This window comes from Bombina bombina, chromosome 6 (assembly GCF_027579735.1).
Source record: "Bombina bombina isolate aBomBom1 chromosome 6, aBomBom1.pri, whole genome shotgun sequence".
Lineage (NCBI taxonomy): Eukaryota > Metazoa > Chordata > Amphibia > Anura > Bombinatoridae > Bombina > Bombina bombina.
The window spans coordinates 448,071,103-448,092,235 of record NC_069504.1 but is presented as its reverse complement, the minus strand read 5'-3'; positions in this window follow the sequence as shown (position 1 = coordinate 448,092,235).

Sequence of the window (21,133 nt, the reverse complement as noted above, 5' to 3'; positions counted from 1 at the left end):
GGCAGATAAGAATCCTCCGTCCACATGTTGATGTTTTTTTTTATTGTTGCCATTTGGCCTTTTTAAAAGTTTATTGTTGTGCCTGTTACACTCTTTTACCTTGTCATATGTCTCCAATGGGGCTATGGTGGCCCTTGGCAACTCTCTTCATGGACTGTGATGCACTGTGTTACCTTGTCATATGTCTCCAATGGGGCTATGGTGGCCCTTGGCAACTCTCTTCATGGACTGTGATGCACTGTGTTACCTTGTCATATGTCTCCAATGGGGCTATGGTGGCCCTTGGCAACTCTCTTCATGGACTGTGATGCACTGTGTTACCTTGTCATATGTCTCCAATGGGGCTATGGTGGCCCTTGGCAAATCTCTTCATGGACTGTGATGCACTGTGTTACCTTGTCATATGTCTCCAATGGGGCTATGGTGGCCCTTGGCAACTCTCTTCATGGACTGTGATGCACTGTGTTACCTTGTCATATGTCTCCAATGGGGCTATGGTGGCCCTTGGCAACTCTCTTCATGGACTGTGATGCACTGTGTTACCTTGTCATATGTCTCCAATGGGGCTATGGTGGCCCTTGGCAACTCTCTTCATGGACTGTGATGCACTCTTTTACCTTGTCATATGTCTCCAATGGGGCTATGGTGGCCCTTGGCAACTCTCTTCATGGACTGTGATGCACTGTGTTACCTTGTCATATGTCTCCAATGGGGCTATGGTGGCCCTTGGCAACTCTCTTCATGGACTGTGATGCACTGTGTTACCTTGTCATATGTCTCCAATGGGGCTATGGTGGCCCTTGGTAACTCTCTTCATGGACTGTGATGCACTCTGTTACCTTGTCATATGGCTCAAATATTCCTTATTTTTACAAGATTATTTCTAAACATTGTTGATGTTTTCTTACATACTAATAAAAGACATGTAATTGCATGATTCTTTGTCCTCATTCTTCATGTTATTTTTTTAAAGCTCTAGTTTATCTTGTTGATCCTTAAAGGGACCTACCAAAAATATTTTTTTATTAAAAATCATATATGTAAGACAATTGTAAATGACTTTAAGATTAACATCTCCAATGTAATCTTATTATTTGTCTTTATATATTTTTCTCTTAGCTTTATCATTGCATGATTATGATTAGCATAGTAATTTTTTTATATATGTATATATAGATTGTTATTTGTGTATATATGTATATTTCAATTTTCACATCCATGTGTATTTAGAAACTCTGCATGAATTGATGCACCTTTAACAAATGATCTGAGGATTGATACAATGATATAATCCCTGTAAAGTGTTCATTTTATTGAAATAGTATTGTCTATGTGTATCCTCTTTTTAAAAACAAAATAATGTCCCTTTAAGGGATGGTGAGCACAATTGTTAATGAATGTATTTCCATTTCTAAAGCGTTTTTGTCTTTTTTACATGAACAAGGACATAAACAATCTTATTGTAATGTTGACAGCACATGTATTTCATTTTCTATTCTATCTTATTGTAAAAGTGTAACCAAATCAATCCATGTATCATTATTGTTATTCCAAAACAATCAAAACATATCTTAAAACATCAATGGCATATGTATTTCTCATGTGTATCTTTTAAATGTTAAAGATATCCACCATAGCTATAGTTCAAGGGACAGTCAAGTCCGAAAAGATGATTCATGATTTGGTGACATTCCTAGATAGCAATATAGACACATACTAGTTCCTAAAATATAAATACGTTTTTAAGTGATATGCCAAGCTGTCAACTGAGTCCTTGTATTGGCTGCGGTTTTTCAGCTATCTCGGATGCGCCATGTTGCTTAAAACGTCACCTGCCAGGCTGTCCAATGATTCCTTGTATTGACTGACGTTCTTACGTGATCAAGAATGTGCCTTTTATTGGATGGCGTTTTGACGCGATCAAGGATGCGACTTTTTTTTTGTGCGTTCTTACGTGATCAAGAATGTGCCTTTTATTGGATGGCGTTCTTACGTGATCAAGGAAGCGCCATGTTAAGACGTCACATGCAAAGGTAAAAAAACGTATGATTGGATTAAGTAGTCCCGCAATATTTGTTTGTGCACGTTAAACACGTTTGTGACTGCAGCCAATTTTAAAAACCTTGCAAATATGTATTATTTGCATCATGTTACATTGTTGACCCGTAGCTGATAAAGACCACCACATTCTCTTTTGCTGGATGTCTGGTTGAATAAACGAACGAAAGTAAAATGTTTTCATGCATATGATATTTCGAGGCAAGTGCAAATCTCTATAGTCCATGTTGTTTAATATGTTTGTCAACAATATGTTCCTTTTTCACAAAAATGACTGTTGTTTTTAATGTTAAAGATATCTAATTAATAAATATGCGCTATTGTGTTAGAATAAAGTAATCAATATGCATTTAGCTTTATCATATGCTAAATATATGATGCCGACTTCTTCTAAATGTAATTTCGTTGTATATTTTATTAAAGGTTCATTAGACACTCACATTATAAATCAAAACTTTTTATTTTGTCTCTAGTTAGATAGTCCATTGTTTAACAAATACACGTTTCATTTTGCTTCTGTTCAAAGAAAATGTAATTAATTTTCAGACTCCTCGCCCAGCCTCTGAGTTTCATGTGAGTACCATCTCCAGCTTTCTCCTGTTTGTGTAAAGGGTCTTTTCATATGTTAATGATGGGGTATTGTCTTGTTTTACGGTTGTAATGGGGGTTCATCTATATTTTCAATAGAGCTAACCGATTTTCTTTGAAAGTGTTTGAAGCTTTGTAATATTGATATCAGTATATGTTAATCTTGTTGTTTGTAGTAGTGTCTATGACATACAGTTCTGTTAAAAATATAGTATACTGTCCCTTTAATGCAAATGTTGATTTTTGTATCATGTATGAGTTCCACATTGTTTAATCTTCAAATATATTATTGTTAGCATATTTTCACCCCCCACTCCTAAAAGGACTTTAAACCATATTCATTGTTCAAACAAATGTCTTTCTAAAAAAAAATTAACACAATAATGTCTCTTTAAGAAAATATACTTTATTTAACACGTCAATATAAATCTGATTTCAATATTTAATTTTTGACCAAGTACATGTAGATATACCAACAAGCTTCAAATATGTGTTAGAATATGTAATTTTGTTAAAGGGACAGTTTAGAAAACAAATAATGTTTTGCATTATTCTAAAAGTCAATTTTGTAATATCAATGATATCAAAGGTTTCTCACCAATTAATCATTTGTCTTTGTTTATTTAAATTTGCTAGATAAACCTATGAGGTTCGTGTGCTCATTTCTTCGAGCTTGAAGAGTGCATGTAATCATTATACAATTTGACCACTAGAGGGCATTTGGATAGCATTTGTATATGTAAAACCTTGTGCTCATACAGCATATTATTTACCATGTATTGATCATTGATATCTAAAAGGTTGTTATGTCAGAACAACAAATAAGTGGTCATTTTTCCTAGTCATAGATACAAGGTTAAGCACATAAGTCACACATATTTCTCCATGTTTTGTTGTTTCCAACTTGATAATGCGTAATACAGTGTTTTCTTTGTAATCAATAATTTTCTGACTGTCCCTTTAAGCTGTGTTATTGGCATTCAAACAGTAATATGCCATCATGGATAATTGTAATGGTAATTTTGTTTGCGATTCGGGAAACAGTTTGGACATCACATCACAGAAACCAATCAATATCATGAACAAGGATAGGTATGTGATGATGTGGTTTTCACACACTTATAACCCACACTCTGCAAACAATCTTCCTCCATGGACCCGGTCCCATAGAAGTAGATTATATACAGAGTGTGGTCCACAAGTGTATGAAAACCACATCATCACATACCTATCCATTACACATTAAATAAAAAAAACATTAAAGATGAAAATAAATACTTACTTCCTCTTCCTTCCCCTCTTCCCACGGGGCTGAGGCTCTGGGAGGGGCAACTGCCGACTCCGAAGAGTTCTCCTTGGAGATGTTGTGGGAAGAGTGGAAGGAAGAGTACTGGGACGACCAAGGTGAGGAGGAGAAGATGGCCGAGGAGGAGAAGATGGCTGAGGAGGAGAAGATGGCTGAGGAGGAGAAGCTGGCTGAAGAGGAGGAGATGGCTGAAGAGGATGAGATGGCTGAAGAGGAGTAGATGGCCCGGCAGGAGTAGATGGCCCGGCAGGAGTAGATGGGCCGGCAGGAGGAGATGGGCCGGCAGGAGGAGATGGCCCAGCAGCAGGAGGCCCAGCAGCAAGAGGCCCAGCAGAAGGAGGCCCAGCAGCAGGAGGCGGACCAGGAGGTAGACCAGCATGCGCCTCCCGGAAAAAATTGAACATCTCTTGGTGCAGATTAAAGATTCTGTTTTGGCCTTGTTCGATTCTATTGAGTATGTTTATTATTTGGTTTTGTCCTTCAATTATTTGATTTTGTCCATCAAGAATTCGAGTGCGGCCTTCGATATTTTGAATCCGGGAGTTACGCATCTGGTCTATGTAGTCCAGTAGAACCCGCACCTCCGCTATTTCCTCTTGTTGTGCTTGGCGGGGTACCCGTGCACGGCGGGGTGCCCGTGCACGGCGGGGTGCGGGTCCTTGAGGGTCCTCTGGTTCCGCGGGCTCCTCCTCTGCTTCCGGGGCCTCTTCATCAGCTTCCGTGCGCTCTTCGTCACGGGGGGCCTCTTCCCTCCGAAGTGGAAATTCCTCCCCACCACTCTCATCCCGGGGAGATAGATGAGGCTGTGTTTCTTGTGCTGCCTCCTCCCCAGACTCTGTATATTAAAAAAAAAAAAAAAATGTATATATTAGCATATTAGCAAATCAAGCTTTAAATGACTTAGCTTACGATACAATTACAAATGCAGAATCATTAATCCACTTTGAAATCTAACAAACAATCAATACGATTTCCGCTTTTTCAAAACCGTGTTTGTGATATCTCTGGTCAATCTGAATGTTTTCGCGTTTGTTTTCAGTCTGTTTAAATGCACACCTAACCTATAGCCTAGATAGTGATGTAACCGCAAAGTAATTGAATGCGTGTAAACAACGTTATAGCATTAATCTGATCCTTAAAGGGACATGAAACCCAATGTTTTATCTTTCATGATTTAGAAGCATACATTTATTATCAACTTTCTAATGTACTTTTCTTATCTAATTAGCTTCATTCTCTGGATATTCTTTGCTGAAAAGCATATCTAAATATGCTTATAAGATGCTGATTGTTAGCTGAATATAGCTGCCTCCTGTGATTGGTTCACCGTGTGCATGGCTATTTCTTAATTAAAATATATATCAAGAATGATTCAAATTAGGTAATATAAGTACATTTGAATGTTTTGTCAAATTGTATTCGCTACCTCAATCATGAAAGTAAAGGTTTGCGTATAGTGTCCCTTGAAATACATTCGTAGGTGAAATTATTGTTCAATGAGCTTACCGTCAGATGAGAGTGGCAGGTTCCCGGTATCAATTCCTCCGATACCGACTATTTCCACCTCGGAGATGCTGGGCCGCAACATTTCCTCCCATCGGCAGTACTCTATTTCCAGGGCAGGTCCGCCACCGGTTCCTGCGGCATGTCGGGCCTCCAGGCTTAACTTTTTCTTGAGATCCATCTTACAGTCCCGGTAGCGATGTTTTATCGAATCAAGATCTCTGTTCCGGCCACCCACTGCATTGACTGCATTTCTTATCTCATTCCAGAGCCTCCTCTTGTCAGTCGGGGTAGTCTTCTGGTGCTGCAGCCTCCTATACCTGAAAAACAAGGGAAAGTCACTTAGATAGAGGGTAACCGCGGTGATGTGTGTCAATCCACTTGAGAGCAGTGTGTTGGTCAGCTAGCTCCCAGAATCACAATGCATGTAATGTTTAAAAATTGACAGGATTATATAACCAGGTCCAGTGAGTATTCCCTACCTCAGACTTAGACCGGTGAGGTTCGTATACCACCGCTAGATGCACATATGTAAGAATAAAATGCAAACACACTAGATGTCTAGTAAATATATGCCAAGAGTCCACACCTCATACCTGTGTGCTGCTGGATCCTGAACGACAGTCCGTTGCGGTAATATATCCGTCCTCCTTACTGTGTATGGGACGTCTGATTCAATTGGTATCCAGCTCCTGCGGTAAGCCTGAGTGAGCTCTGATGGCTGCGGTGGGTAGCTCCTCCTTCCGTTTGTGTCCCAGGTGATGGGCGTGATAATGTGGTCAGGTGAATTGGTGCAATACCTGGCTGCTACCTGTTTCTTTATGCTAGTCCCATTGATTTTTGTCAGTATTTACCCCGGGGTGTGTTATCCCCTCTCACGGTTTTGTTTTGCTTGACAAACGTGTTGTTTTTCTTTTTTCTTCACTCTGAGCGCCATGGCGCTATGTTTGGCATTTGTAAATAAATGTTATGTGCATTGAACCGCTGCTCGTGCTCCTTTTTTTCACTCCTTGTCCTCCTATACCTGGCCATATAGGCCTCTATGAGGGCCTCCTTCTCCTCCATCGAAAACCTCGCCTACCTAGTCGCCTTGGCCTTCCCCTGTGACGATGCCCTCTGTTTCCCGGACTGTGAAGCCCTACTCTGTCCGCCACTGGGCCCAGCCACTTGTTCATCTTGAACCAAGTGGCTGGGTCCACCCACCGCTTCGACCCCCGCTTCCTGCCCCCCTTCCTGCCCCCCTTCCTGCCCTGTTCCTCTCCCCCTCCCTCTCCTCCCCCCTCTACCTCTCCCCTGCCTGGCCTCCATCTGTTCCCTAAACTAAACCCCAAATAATCAAACAAAAAGTGAGTGTGATGAAATGAAAGGGGGTCAAAATAAAGAACTAAAAAGACAAAAAAAAGTGCAGAAAGTGTGAGAGGGATGTAAAAAAACAAAGAGGGTAAGGAGTATTTAAATAAACCAAAAGAAGAAGAAGACTAAAACGAGGATATGTAAACTAAATGTAACTAGGGGATGGGTATGGGATAAGTATGGGGTATGGGATAAGAGTAAATGGGATGAAAGGGAATGGGACTACAGGGAATGGGGTATGGAGTGTAGTATGAGGGGGTATGGGGTATGGAGTGTATGTAGTGTTATTGATAAGTGTATGTATGTATTGAATGTGTTTGCGTGTAAATGTGTTACGTGTACAGAAAAATCACTCGCTCGCTAACTCACACTACTACTAATTCTCACTAACACACTACTACTAATTCTCACTAACAAACACTCCCACTAACTCTCACTAACTACCACTAACTTACGCTCCCACTAACAACTCTCACTAACAACTCCCACTCCCACTAACTCACTCACGCTCCCACTAACAGACTCTCTCCCACTCCCACTAACTCCCACTAACTCACTCACGATAACACTGACTCTCTCACGCTAACACTAACTCACTCACAATAATGCACCAACTCTCTAATCTTAAACCTCCAATCTCCAAAGACCCACCAGCAACACAGTCAAAGAAGCCCTGCTTGTGTGGTGCTTATATACCCTGTGTAAATGTTTAATGATGTACCAATTTCCGTTGTAAATTGTGTTCAGGTGTGCTTTATTAGCAATTAATATTAGTGCAATGTGTATTAGTTGTGTGAATTTGCGCATGCTCATTTTGAGTTAGTATTTGTGGAATGTGTAGAATGCGATGATGTCATAGTGGTCGTTTTCTCTAACATTGTCCAATAGTATTCTTTTTAAATGTGAATTTGCGATGGTGTGTTATTAGTGAAGTGTTGTATATGTATGTTTGTCCTAATATATAGTGATATTGAATGCGATTATTTTTCTAGTGTATGTATATATTTTTTATTCATTGTTGTTATTTTGCGATTTTCCGCATCTTAAAGTATATGCATATTCCCCATATTAAATTTTATTTCAAATCCCCCCGCTTGTGAATGTGTAATGCTTGTGTGCTTTGTTGATTGATTGTTGTTGTTACATTTGCGGCGTGTTATTGTTGTGCATGATGTGGTATGCGTCATATGACCGAGCTGTGCGTATTCTCGCGAGATCGAGTGTTAGTTGAAAAAAGCTATTTTTTTGCTTTCCCATTGATCTCTATGGGAGACTGTCTTACGCGGGCAGTATTACGCGTGTGACATACACGCGTTAGGAGCATCGTTAGATGGTCTGTTTTAAACTCTAAATACCGGAGTCAAACAATGCCGTGCGTTAGACATTAAACACGCGTGGCGTTAGCAACCCATCTACCGCCGAACTCCAAATCTAGCCGAAAGTTATTGGTTTAAGTATTTTGAACATGCAGTGCTGAAAATAGTGGGCAGGATAACGTGACATCATCGGCGAATAAAAGATATAACTTTTAGAACGTTATGAAACTTCGTTTTGGAGAAAATATAGGTCAGTAGGTTTTAATTAATGTTTATTAACTTTAATATGTTAGTTGTTTAGCTTAAAAATTATAACAGAAAGTAATCCTTTAATGACAATTCACATCTGCGTGAAAATTTTTTGTGTGGCATCAAAATTATAAGAATCTGTGTCCAAAAATTCATGAAAGTTATGGTTAAAATGTTCCCACTGTCTGCATACATTTTTAGACCCGGAAAGTTAATTCTGAGAAAATTTGCCTCCATACGCCCTAATTATATACTACATATTTTATTTGCATTTCTCTTTGAAGAAGCAAGAAAATACACTGCGGCATCTGGTATATCGGCAGGGATTTGTGCTCGAACCATCTCAAAATACTCTGCAAGTCTTTAGAATAGAGGCCTAAGATGTGCAGTGGGAACAGGTTGCCAGATAACCTGACATTTATTGTATTGTGGCACATAAGTGTATTGAATCTACTACATGGGTTTTGTTTTTGCTTTTAGATTACAATTTGCCCCTCCGGACCTCCATAACTGCCCATGCGTAGTTGTGCTTGAAGTATGCATTAGGGGTTTCCCATGTAGGCAGAGCTGTAGATCATATAGGGTTGTGGAGCACATATTTATGTGGATAAGTTGTGTCTGTTTATTATATGTCTGAATATTAATTCAGTGTTAAAACTTTTTTTCATTAACACATTTTTATTTTTACAAATATAACTACAATATAACTGAAATACTTTTGCCTTGATTTAGAGTTTGGCGTTAGCCGTCAAAAGCAGCGTTAAGGGCTCCTAACGCTGCTTTTTACCGCCCGCTGGTATTTAGAGTCAGTTAGGAAAGGGTCTAATGCTCACTTCCAAGCCGCGACTTTTCCATACCGCAGATCCCCTTACCCCAATTGCGTATCCTATCTTTTCAATGGGATCTTCCTAACGCTGGTATTTAGAGTCTTGGCTGAAGTGAGCGGTAGAGCCTCTACCGACAAGACTCCATCTGCAGGAAAAAGTCAGTAGTTAAGAGCTTTATGGGCTAACGCCAGTTTATAGAGCTCTTAACTACTGTGCTCTAAAGTACACTAACACCCATAAACTACCTATGTACCCCTAAACCGAGGCCCCCCCACATCACCGCCACTTTAATAAAAAAATTTAACCCCTAATCTGCCGACCGCACATCGCCGCCACCTACATTATCCCTATGAACCCCTAATCTGCTGCCCCTAACATCGCTGACACCTGCATTATATTTATTAACTAATCTAATCTAACTAATCTAACACACAAAGAATCTATTGCCCTAAAAAAATTACAACTTAATAAAAACCTGGTCTTGAGAAATGCTGATAAGGGCGGCGCGATTGTTCTTATGAACAAGAAGGCTTACCTATCAGAAGCAAACAGGCAACTTGCAAACACATCCATTTATCGCAAACTGCCTGCAGATCCAACCATTATTTTTAAGAGTAAACTTGGGGACCTGTTGGAGGATGGTTTGGCCTTGGGAATACTTCAAAGAAAAGACATTGAACTTTTGATACCTAAGTCCCCGGTCATACCAATCTTCCATCATGTCCCCAAAATACACAAGGACATCTCTTCTCCTCCTGGTAGGCCTATAGTCTCAGGCATAGGCTCCCTTTTGGAGCCTATGTCTGAGTGGCTAGATTGTATTCTCCAGCCATTAGTAGCGAATTTATACAGCTACCTCAGGGACTCCGGTAATTTATTGGAAAATTTAAAAAGTATAAAATGGAAGAAAGATTACAATTGGGTGATAATAGACATTGAGTCTTTATACTCATGTATCCCCCATAATCAGGGAGTCAGAGCAATAAAATGGTTCATGGATAGGGACACTGCTTATAAACAGGAAGAGAAAATCTTCATTTGTGATTGTTTGGAGTTCCTACTAACCCACAATTATTTTATTTTTGATAAAGAGTTTTATCTACAATTATGCGGAACGGCTATGGGGGCGAAATTCGCCCCCTCGTATGCCAATTTATATGTGGGTTGGTGGGAACTCCAACACATCTATTCATATCAAAATCCATTCATACATGACACCGTGTTTTATAACAGATTTATTGATGACATGATTTTCATAATTGAGGACAGGGACCATGGGGGCATTTCCATTGCTCATTTTTTGGAATATTTGAATACTAATACTAACGAATTAAAATTTACAGGCGAGACCAATTCCCATACAGTCAACTTCTTGGATTTGACTTTGGAGGGAGTGGAGGAGGATGGAACCATTATATCAAGTACTTACAGAAAACCAACTGCTGGTAATACCATTTTACATGGTCAATCAGCACATCCTCCCCACCTGCTAAGGTCAATTCCAAAAAGTCAATTTTTAAGACTTAAGAGAAACACTAACAACGATGTAATTTATTCTAATCAATCCAATGAACTAAAAAAGAGATTGTTAGCCAGAGGTTACAACTCAAGTCTATTAGACAAGGCACAGGAAGATGCAAAAATGGATTGCACTTCAAAACAAATAAAATCATATAGATCTTTTTCAGAAAACGCAATAGTATTCAGTACCCCATTTTCTAATCAGTACAATGAAGTAGTTAAAATCCTAAAGAAACACATTCCAGTACTAAAAAATGATCCCTTAATATCAAACTCAGTGTCAAATTTTAAATTTGTTTCTAGAAAGCCAGAAACTTTGGGCTCAAAGTTGGCACCGAGTATGATACAGACCAGTAATTTGTCCTCCCCTACCTGGCTTCACTGTGGTAGAAGGGGAAATTACAGATGCCATAATTTCAACTGCAAAGCCTGTAAGTCGATCATTACAGGCAATAACTTCCATTCAAAAAGCACGCTAAAAACTTATGCAATCAACTTCTATGCCACCTGTAGAACCAAGTGGGTAGTTTATGTACTTAACTGCAATATTTGCCAACACCAATATGTAGGCCAAACCTCTCGTGAGTTTCGAGATAGAGTTAGGGAACATTTGAAAGATGTTGAAAATTTCAATAAAAACTCAGCAGTTGCCAAACACTTTAATGGTCTGCATTTAACTGGTGTTCCCAATTTTGGAGCGCAAATCATTGAAGTAGTTCACAGACCTACCAGAGGAGGGGACAGACATAAACTCCTTACAAAAAGGGAGTTATTCTGGATTCTAAAATTAGAAACCAGACACCCTAAGGGTATCATTCTGGAATGGGACATTTCTTACTTTATAGATTAATGCTAAAATATGCTATCTTTAATTTATATAATAATTACTATTAATAATTGCATATATGCATCTTTTTCTATTTTTGATGCTCTCCCTTTCCAGATTGACGATTGCTAATTAAGCCAATAGCATACTTTTATATATATAAATTTATCATATATTATAGATTAGTATAACAACATCCCTTATTTTTCCATAACACCCATCATTTTCCAAATATGATCTAAAATCTTGCTGATTGTATATTAATTATATACTTGTATAGCTCTAACATTGCCATCATGCCCTAATGCTTGCTAACAATATTTGAATATATCGTCCTAGGTTTAGTTTTTAGCTATGGATCTGTTCAGCTTACTGTTAATGAGGCATTTTTCACTTACAAAGTTTAAATATTTAATCAGCTATACAAGTTTGTAGACATGCATTTATATGTCTTTAATGTTTCTATTCATAACAGCCTGTTAGTATGCATACAAAGATTCTTTTGTACCTTCAATTTTATTACATTTGTTGATTTTAAAAATTTCCTAACATGCTGTCAGTGTTCTCTTCAGGGTGATGTCCGATTTTTGCAGTTATTGGCTGCTGATTGGACAGTGATCCCTTTAAGTACACTTCAGATATGTTTAGCAATAGTTCCTATGACTAAGCGCCACTAGGGGGCGCGAAACGCGTCAGGACTGCTATTCCTGCTTACCTGCACCTTGATGCAGCTTTTATATTTTGTTTAATAAAGATTCCTGGATTTTACTTTTGGCCCTGAGTGCTCAGATCTCTGTTACTTTTGGATTCTTATATTTATTAACCCCTAATCTGCCCCCCCCCAAAGTCGCCGCTACCTACCTACACTTATTAACCCCTAATCTGCCGACCGGACCTCGCCGCTACTCTAATAAAGTTATTAACCCCTAAAGCTAAGTCTAACCCTAACCCTAACACCCCCCTAAGTTAAATATAATTTTAATCTAACAAAATAAATTAAATATTATTAACTAAAGTATTCCTATTTAAAACTAAATACTTACCTGTAAAATAAACCTTAATATAGCTACAATATAACGAATAATTATATTGTAGCTATTTTAGGATTTATATTTATTTTACAGGCAACTTTGTATGTATTTTAACTAGGTACAATAGCTATTAAATAGTTATTTACTATTTAATAGCTACCTATTTAAAATAATTAAAAAATTACCTGTAAAATAAATCCTAACCTAAGTTACAATTAAACCTAACACTACACTATCAATAAATTAATTAAATAAATTAACTACAATTACCTAAATAAACTAAACTAAATTACAAAAAAAACAAAACACTTAATTACAAAAAATAAAAAAAGATTACAAGAATTTTAAGCTAATTACACCTACTCTAAGCCCCTTAATAAAATAACAAAGCCCCCCAAAATAAAAAAATTCCCTACCCTAATCTAAATTAAAAAAGTTAACAGCTCTATTACCTTACCAGCCCTTAAAAGGGCTTTTTGCGGGGCATGCCCCAAAGAAATCAGCTCTTTTGCCTGTAAAAAAAACACACAATACCACCCCCCCAACATTAGAACCCACCACCCACATACCCCTACTCTAACCCAAACCCCCCTTAAATAAACCTAACACTACCCCCCTGAAGATCTCCCTACCTTGAGTCGTCTTCACCCAACCGGGCACCAATGGACCAAAAGAGGGCATCCGGAGCGGCAGAAATCTTCATCCTATCCGGGCAGAAGAGGACATCTGGACCGGCAGACATCTTCATCCAAGCGGCATCTTCTATCTTCATCCATCCGATGAGGAGCGGCTCCATCTTCAAGACCTCCGGCGCGGAACATCCTTCTTGACCGACGACTAGACGACGAATGAAGGTTCCTTTAAGTGACGTCATCCAAGATGGCGTCCCTCCAATTCCGATTGGCTGATAGGATTCTATCAGCCAATCGGAATTAAGGTAGGAAAAATCTGATTGGCTGATTGAATCAGCCAATCAGATTCAAGTTCAATCCGATTGGCTGATCCAATCAGCCAATCAGATTGAGCTCGCATTCTATTGGCTGTTACGATCAGCCAATAGAATGCGAGCTGAATCTGATTGACAGCTGCTGGCTTTACCGTGTATCACGGGGAAGAGTTTTTAAACAAGCAGCAAAGAGGAGGAAAGAAGTGGAAATCTTTTTCAGACTTGTATCAATTACCGGATTGAACATTTGTGCCTTTGTGGAGGTGAAAAGATCCCCTTGAGAAAGCCCGGCGAATACTGGGGGAAACGCGTTGGGGTAAATCAACCACCGGTCCTGAGCTCCGTGATCCTAGAGTAAACAGCTGAGGGTGGACAAGCCGGCTACTCCCGCCGCAGGTTGTATCCTGCATTTAAGAACTTCCAGCTGCCAATTACCTTGGGAAATGTATTGCTGTACTTGGGACACAGAGTATCGTTTAAAGTTGTATCAATAAAGGCTTATATTTTTACTAACTCTGGTGAGTAGAAGTCTATTTTGTGCAAGACATTGCTGTCTAACTAATTACGCTTGAATCCCCTCTTCTTGCGCTTTTGTCTTTCATGGTAGAATATCTTGGATACTGTTTTAGTGTTAACATTTTTCTCTGCACGTGCTTGTGAAGCGTAGCTAAATATTGTCACTGCACCATTATTTTAAATACTGCAGTGGCTCATATAGCCAATGGGGCTTGTATCATGTCAGCAATTAACAAATTGAGTCATTACCAGATGGTACAAGCGCCTTAGGCTCATTTAGCAAGCGCTGTGTTTAAAATGCTGGTGCACGGTGCATACTTAAATACACATTTGAAACAGCTATAGATTTAATTAGAAGCATTGTTGCTATTACATGTATATTACAAAAATGCTTCTATTTAAAACTGAAATGCATCCATGTGGATTCCAATTTTGGCTGAAATGTCCCTTTATTAGATTACTTCGGGTCTCCAAAAGTGCAACATTTTTTTAGTTTTATTTTTTTAATTTGAGGGTTGTTACAAGGCATACATACAATACATAACAATAAGACTGACTACATATGAGATAAATACATCATAGTACCACATATTTTGAACATAAAGGACATATTCCAGGCAGGAGGTACAAGGACACGGTACACAACTAGTACAACTAGTATGCCTAATCATCATTATGCCTCCCTAGTAGCACACGCGAGGTCACTTTTGGGCCTCAGTAGGAGAAGTCCACATTGTTGGAGGTCCACTGTAGTAAAGGAGACCACTTCTGATCTCAAATGACAAACCTCATTTTTAAATTAATAGGATAAGTTTTATACGTTTTGTCATAAAACCACCCTAAAATATGCAAAAATAGGGATTAAGCATACCTCAACTCAAAAGTAGCGGCCAGTCTTGGACCACGGGTGTTGAAAATAAATAGGAGGTAAATATATGGGGTTATAGCTGCAGGGGCCCTCTATGACCCTTTTTAATATAGAGATATAGGCCTCTAGTTATCAAGCCGTCAACCGCAAATACGCTGGAATTCCGCAGCGTATTTGTGGCGAGGCTGATTCGCTGTAGTTATCAAGCCCTACAGCCCGGCAAAAGTAGAATATAGTGACGTAACATACGATCCGCCGGACTCAGTCTGACACAGATCGATGGCTACGTCACTACAGATGTTCCGAACGCAAGTTCGGCACAATCTGACTACTTTTGCTAGTTATCAAAGAACTAGCAGGTACGCTCGCCACTATTCTGGGCCAGCGTACCTGGTTTTCAATCCGCCACCCTGGAGGCGGCGGATCCCATAGTAATCAATGGGAGTCTGACAGCAGCGAAAGCTCATGTTCACTGCTGCCCGATATCCCATTGATTCCTATGGGAAGTGTCTGCACCTAACACTCTAATGTACCCCAAGTCTAAACACCCCTAATCTGCCCCACCCTACACCGCCGCCACCTACTTTATACTTATTAACCCCTAAACCGCCACTCCCGGACCCCGCCGCAACTATAATAAATTGTTTAACCCCTAAACCGCTGCTCCCGGACCCCGCCGCAACTATAATAATTATATGAACCCCTAAACCGCCACTCCCGGACCCCGCCGCCACCTACATTATACCTATTAACCCCTAATCTGCCACCCCCTATACCGCCGCCACCTACATAAAGTTATTAACCCCTATCCTGCCGATCCTGGACCCCGCCACAAATAAATTCATTGTTTAACCCCTAAACCACCGCCCCCGGAGCCCTCCGCCACCTACATTACATTTATTAACCCCTATCCTGCCCCCCCTACACCACCGCTACCTACAGTACATTGATTAACCCCTAATCTACCCCCCTACACTGCCGCCAGTATATTAAATGAATTAACCCCAAAACCTAAGTCTAACCCTAACACCCCCCTAACTTAAATATTATTTAAATTAATCTAAATAAATATTCCTATAATTAAATAAATTAATCCTATTTAAAACTAAATACTTACCTATAAAATAAACCATAAGATAGCTGCAATATAACTAATAATTACATTGTAGCTATTTTAGGGTTTATTTTTATTTTACAGGCAACTTTGTATTTATTTTAACTAGGTTCAATAGCTATTAAATAGTTAATAACTATTTAATAGCTACCTAGTTAAAATAATTGCAAAATTTACCTCTAAAATAAATCCTAACCTAAGTTACAAATACACCTAACACTACACTATCAATAAATTAATTAAATAAATTAACTACAATGATCTAAATTAAAATACACTTAAATAAACTAAACTATATTACAAAAACAAACAAACACTTAATTACAAAAAATAAAAAAATATTACAAGAAGTTTAATCTAATTACACCTAATCTAAGCCCCCTAATAAAATAAAAAAGCCCCCCAAAATAATAAAATTCCCTACCCTAAACTAAATTACAAATAGCCCTTAAAAGGGCCTTTTGCGGGGCATTGCCCCAAAGTAATCAGCTCTTTTACCAGCCCTTAAAAGGGCTTTTTGCAGGGAATTGCCCCAAAGTAATCAACTCTTTTACCTGTAAAAAAATAAATACAATACCCCCCCAAGGATTCTATCAGCCAATCGGAATTAAGGTAGGAAAAATCCGATTGGTTGATTTAATCAGCCAATCGGATTGAAGTTCAATCCGATTGGCTGATTGGATCAGCCAATAGAATGCAAGGTCAATTCTATTGGCTGGCTGATCCAATCGACCAATCGGATTGAACTTCAATCCGATTGGCTGATTACATCAGCCAATCGGATTTTTCCTACCTTAATTCCGATTGGCTGATAGAATCCTATCAGCCAATCGGAATTCGAGGGACACCATCTTGGATGACGTCATTTAAAGGAACCGTCATTCGTCGTTAGTCTGTCGTGCTGGAAGGATGCTCCGCGCCGGAGGTCTTCAAGATGGAGCCGCTCATCGCCGGAAGGATGAAGATAGAAGATTCCGCTTGGGTGAAGACTTCTGCTGGATGGAGGACCTCTTCTGCCCCGATCGGATGAAGACTTCTGCCCGGCTGGAGGACCACTTGTGCCCTGATCGGATGAAGAGTTCGTCCCAGCTGGGTGAAGACGGCTCAAGGTAGGGTGATCTTCAATGGGGTAGTGTAAGGTTTTTTTAAGGGGGGATTGGGTGGGTTTTAGAGTAGGGGTGTGTGGGTGGTGGGTTGTAATGTTGGGGGGGGTATTGTATTTATTTTTTTTACAGGTAATTACTTTGGGGCAATGTCCTGCAAAAAGCCCTTTTAAGGGCTGGTAAAAGAGCTGATTACTTTGGGGCAATGCGCCGCAAAAGGCCCTTTTAAAGGCTATTTGTAATTTAGTTTAGGGTAGGGAATTTTATTATTTTGGGGGGCTTTTTTTATTTTATTAGGGGGCTTAGATTAAGTGTAATTAGATTAAACTTCTTGTAATATTTTTTTATTTTTTGTAATTTAGTGTTTGTTTTTGTAATATAGTTTAGTTTATTTAATTGTATTTTAATTTATATAATTGTAGTTAATTTATTTAATTAATTTATTGATAGTGTAGTGTTAGGTGTATTTGTAACTTAGGTTAGGATTTATTTTACAGGTAAATTTGTAATTATTTTAACTAGGTAGCTATTAAATAGTTATTAACTATTTAATAGCTATTGTGCTTAGTTAAAATAAATACAAAGTTGCCTGTAAAATAAAAATAAACCCTAAAATAGCTACAATGTAACTATTAGCTATATTGAAGGTATCTTAGGTATCTTTTTAATTATATTGTAGCTATCTTAGGGTTTATTTTATAGGTAAGTATTTAGTTTTAAATAGTAATTTTTTATTTAATTATAGGAATATTTATTTAGATTAATTTAAATAATATTTGTTAGGGGGGTGTTAGGGTTAGGGTTAGACTTAGGTTTTGGGGTTAATTCATTTAATATATTGGCGGCGGTGTAGGGGGGGTAGATTATGGGTTAATCAATGTACTGTAGGTGGCGGCGGTGTAGGGGGGGCAGGATAGGGGTTAATAAATGTAATGTAGGTGGCGGAGGGCTCCGGGTGCTTTGGTTTAGGGGTTAAACAATTAATTTATTTGCGGCGGGGTCCGGGATCGGCAGGATAGGGGTTAATAACTTTATGTAGGTGGCGGCGGTATAGTGGGCGGCAGATTAGGGGTTAATAGGTATAATGTAGGTGGCGGTGGGGTCTGGGAGCAGTGGTTTAGGGGTTCATATATTTATTATAGTGGTGGCGGGATCCAGGAGCGGCGGTTTAGAGGTTGATATATTTATTATAGTTGCGGCGGGGTCTGGGAGCGGCGGTTTAGGGGTTAATACGTTTATTTAGGTGGGGGGGGGCTCCGGGAGCGTCGGTTTAGGGGGTAAAACAATATAGTATAGTGTGGGTGCTTAGTGACAGGCTAGCAAGAAAGCTGCGAAGAAGCCGATGAGCAGCGAGATCGATGACTGTAAGTTAACAACAGTCCGCTGCTCATCGCTCCGTACTTGCTGCGCGGCTTCTTGACAGCTTTTTTGATAACTTTGGCGAACGTATTCAGGTCCGCGGCGGCGATGTTAGGTGAGCTTAGGCGAGCGTATTGGGGCCGTCGAATGCAGGTAAGTTGACGGCTTGATACATAGGGGCCCTACTCTCTTGTACTATATGTAAAACATTCAAGTACTATATTCTTAAAGGCATGCTTTATCATAAAAAGTCTTATGGCGTATGAAATATTATTCAGTGACAAATATCCTAGGAAACCCCCATAACTATTAAATAACACATAATATATATTGAACTCCTATATTAAGATTATATTAACAGGATACTCTATGAGGTTCTGCATATTATATTAAACAGCATGGGTCCACAAAACTCAGTATATGGAGTTAACAAGTATTAGAATTATACCTTGATAAAGTTGTATAGACTCAAAGGCCGCTTTTCAAATAACATACCAAATTGGCAGAAAGAACTTTTAAAGGACTGCGGTATCCATTTTCTATGAAATAATTATAGGACTATAGTATTCGATATACTTGATTACACACCAAAAGTGTACAAGATTCACACTTGCAGTACATTTATTTAAGAGTGAGCTATACTATGATAAACTATACGGAACATTCCATTCAAGAAAAACATACAAAAACATTTTGATTTGCAGAAATAATGTCTGTGGACCTATACAGCCCCATTAATATAAAATTTGCAGGAGGCTAACCACTATAGGTTCAAAACTTCTATTATTACTAGTTTTGCTGTCAGGGCCATGCTGTGTAAACGACCCATGTCTGCCAGTGATTGTCAGGAACTTTCTAATCTAAATTGACAAATAAGTAGAGTGCATTGCAGCAGAAGTGGTAGCCTGGAGAGAAGGTGTAAGTCCTCAAATAGGTTCCGATGAAGATGCATAGCTAGGATAATTCATGTGTATAAAGCACAAATGTCTATAACACATTCCAAAAGTAGCTAGACATCGCTTTACGGAGCATATCAGACCCAAAGGTTGTCATAAGTACACATAAGAGAGTCACAATGAACACAGAGATATAGCCCTTATTTGAGGGCTAGATAAGGAGCCCAAAGTTAACCATTATTCACACTCTCTAACCGACACCAACTCTAGTCGCTAAAGTCAATCCCAAGCAGTATAGTCCAATGGATCTATCAACCACCAAATCCGGTGTGAGAGCTGAGCAACTACCTGCATATTTAGTGATCCAATGAAGCCTTGTTTCTAAAGTATTATCCCTCTTCCAAAAGAGAAAGGCTTGCCACGTAGCACAATAGAAACGGTCCTCTGCCTCCTCCGTTAATCCAGGCTGATCTTGAGGCGTCTCTAGCAAGCTCTTAATGTGGGACCCTGTGATTTTCCATTCTGCAACTCTAGTGAAGCCAGTCGCTTCCCGCAAACAAGTAGGTCCCATGCATTGCACAGAAGGGTCGGCCGCCCCCCCCCCCCCCCCCCCGCGCAGGGACTATAAAAAAATGTGATAGTTGACCACGGAGATCCATCAATGCAGATACCATCTCAATCACCTGAGGCTATGAGCTGTAGGACAGACAAATGTCCTTCCGCTGAACTTCAGATCCCACGGGCACCACTGCTGCAGGCTCAGAGGAGCTCCTCTTTTCCACCATGCGCTCCATCAGGAAATGCAAACGATCAAATCGATCTAACATGCTCTTCTCAAACTCACAGAACAAGGCTTGCATGTGTGTGTATAAATCCTCCATATTTGCAGCTTGGTTATCTCTGCGACAAGTGAATGCAGAGGCACAATGCTTACTCTGCTTACTCCGGTTCCCCAGGGGGGTGCTGGATTCTCTTTCCTTGTAGGCTGCCAAGAGATCCCCGCAGTCCAGTCTGGGAAGCCCCTTTTCTTACAATATTAATATATTCCAGTCCAGCTAAGCTTTGTCTACTTCGTGTAGTTCAGTTTCATTCTGGATGGATGTAAAAAATCTTGATTGCAAGGCAGATTGTAACTCATTTGTACAGAGCTCCCAGTTTTGCAGCCATCTTAGGCCATAGCCTGGACACGCCCCTGCAACATTTTTAAGTGGCATTTGAGCGCTACAGTTCTCACTACTTGTTCTCTGGTTAAAGGACCACTGAACCCAATTTTTTTCTTTTGTGATTCAGATAGAGCATGCAATTTTAAGCAACTTTCTAATTTACTCCTATTATCAATTTTTCTTCGTTCTCTTGCTATCTTTATTTGAAAAAGAAAGCATCTAAGCTTTATTCTTGGTTCAGTACTCTGGACAGCACTTTTTCATTGGTGGATGAATTTATCCACCAATCAGCAAGGACAACCCAGGTTGTTCACCAAAAATGGGCCGGCATCTAAACTTACATTCTTGCATTTCAAATAGAGATACCAAGAGAATAAAGAAAATTTGATAATAGGAGTAAATTAGAAAGTTGCTTAAAATGTCATGCTCTATCTGAATCACGAAAAAAAAAAAAATTGGGTTCAGTGTCTCTTTAACTATTTTCTTTTAACCATCCTCTTGTAATACCAGGACCGAGTGCAAGATAACTCACACTGCGCTATCGATTGCGCTTCACTTGTAATCTAGCACTTTAAGTTTTTTATTTTCAG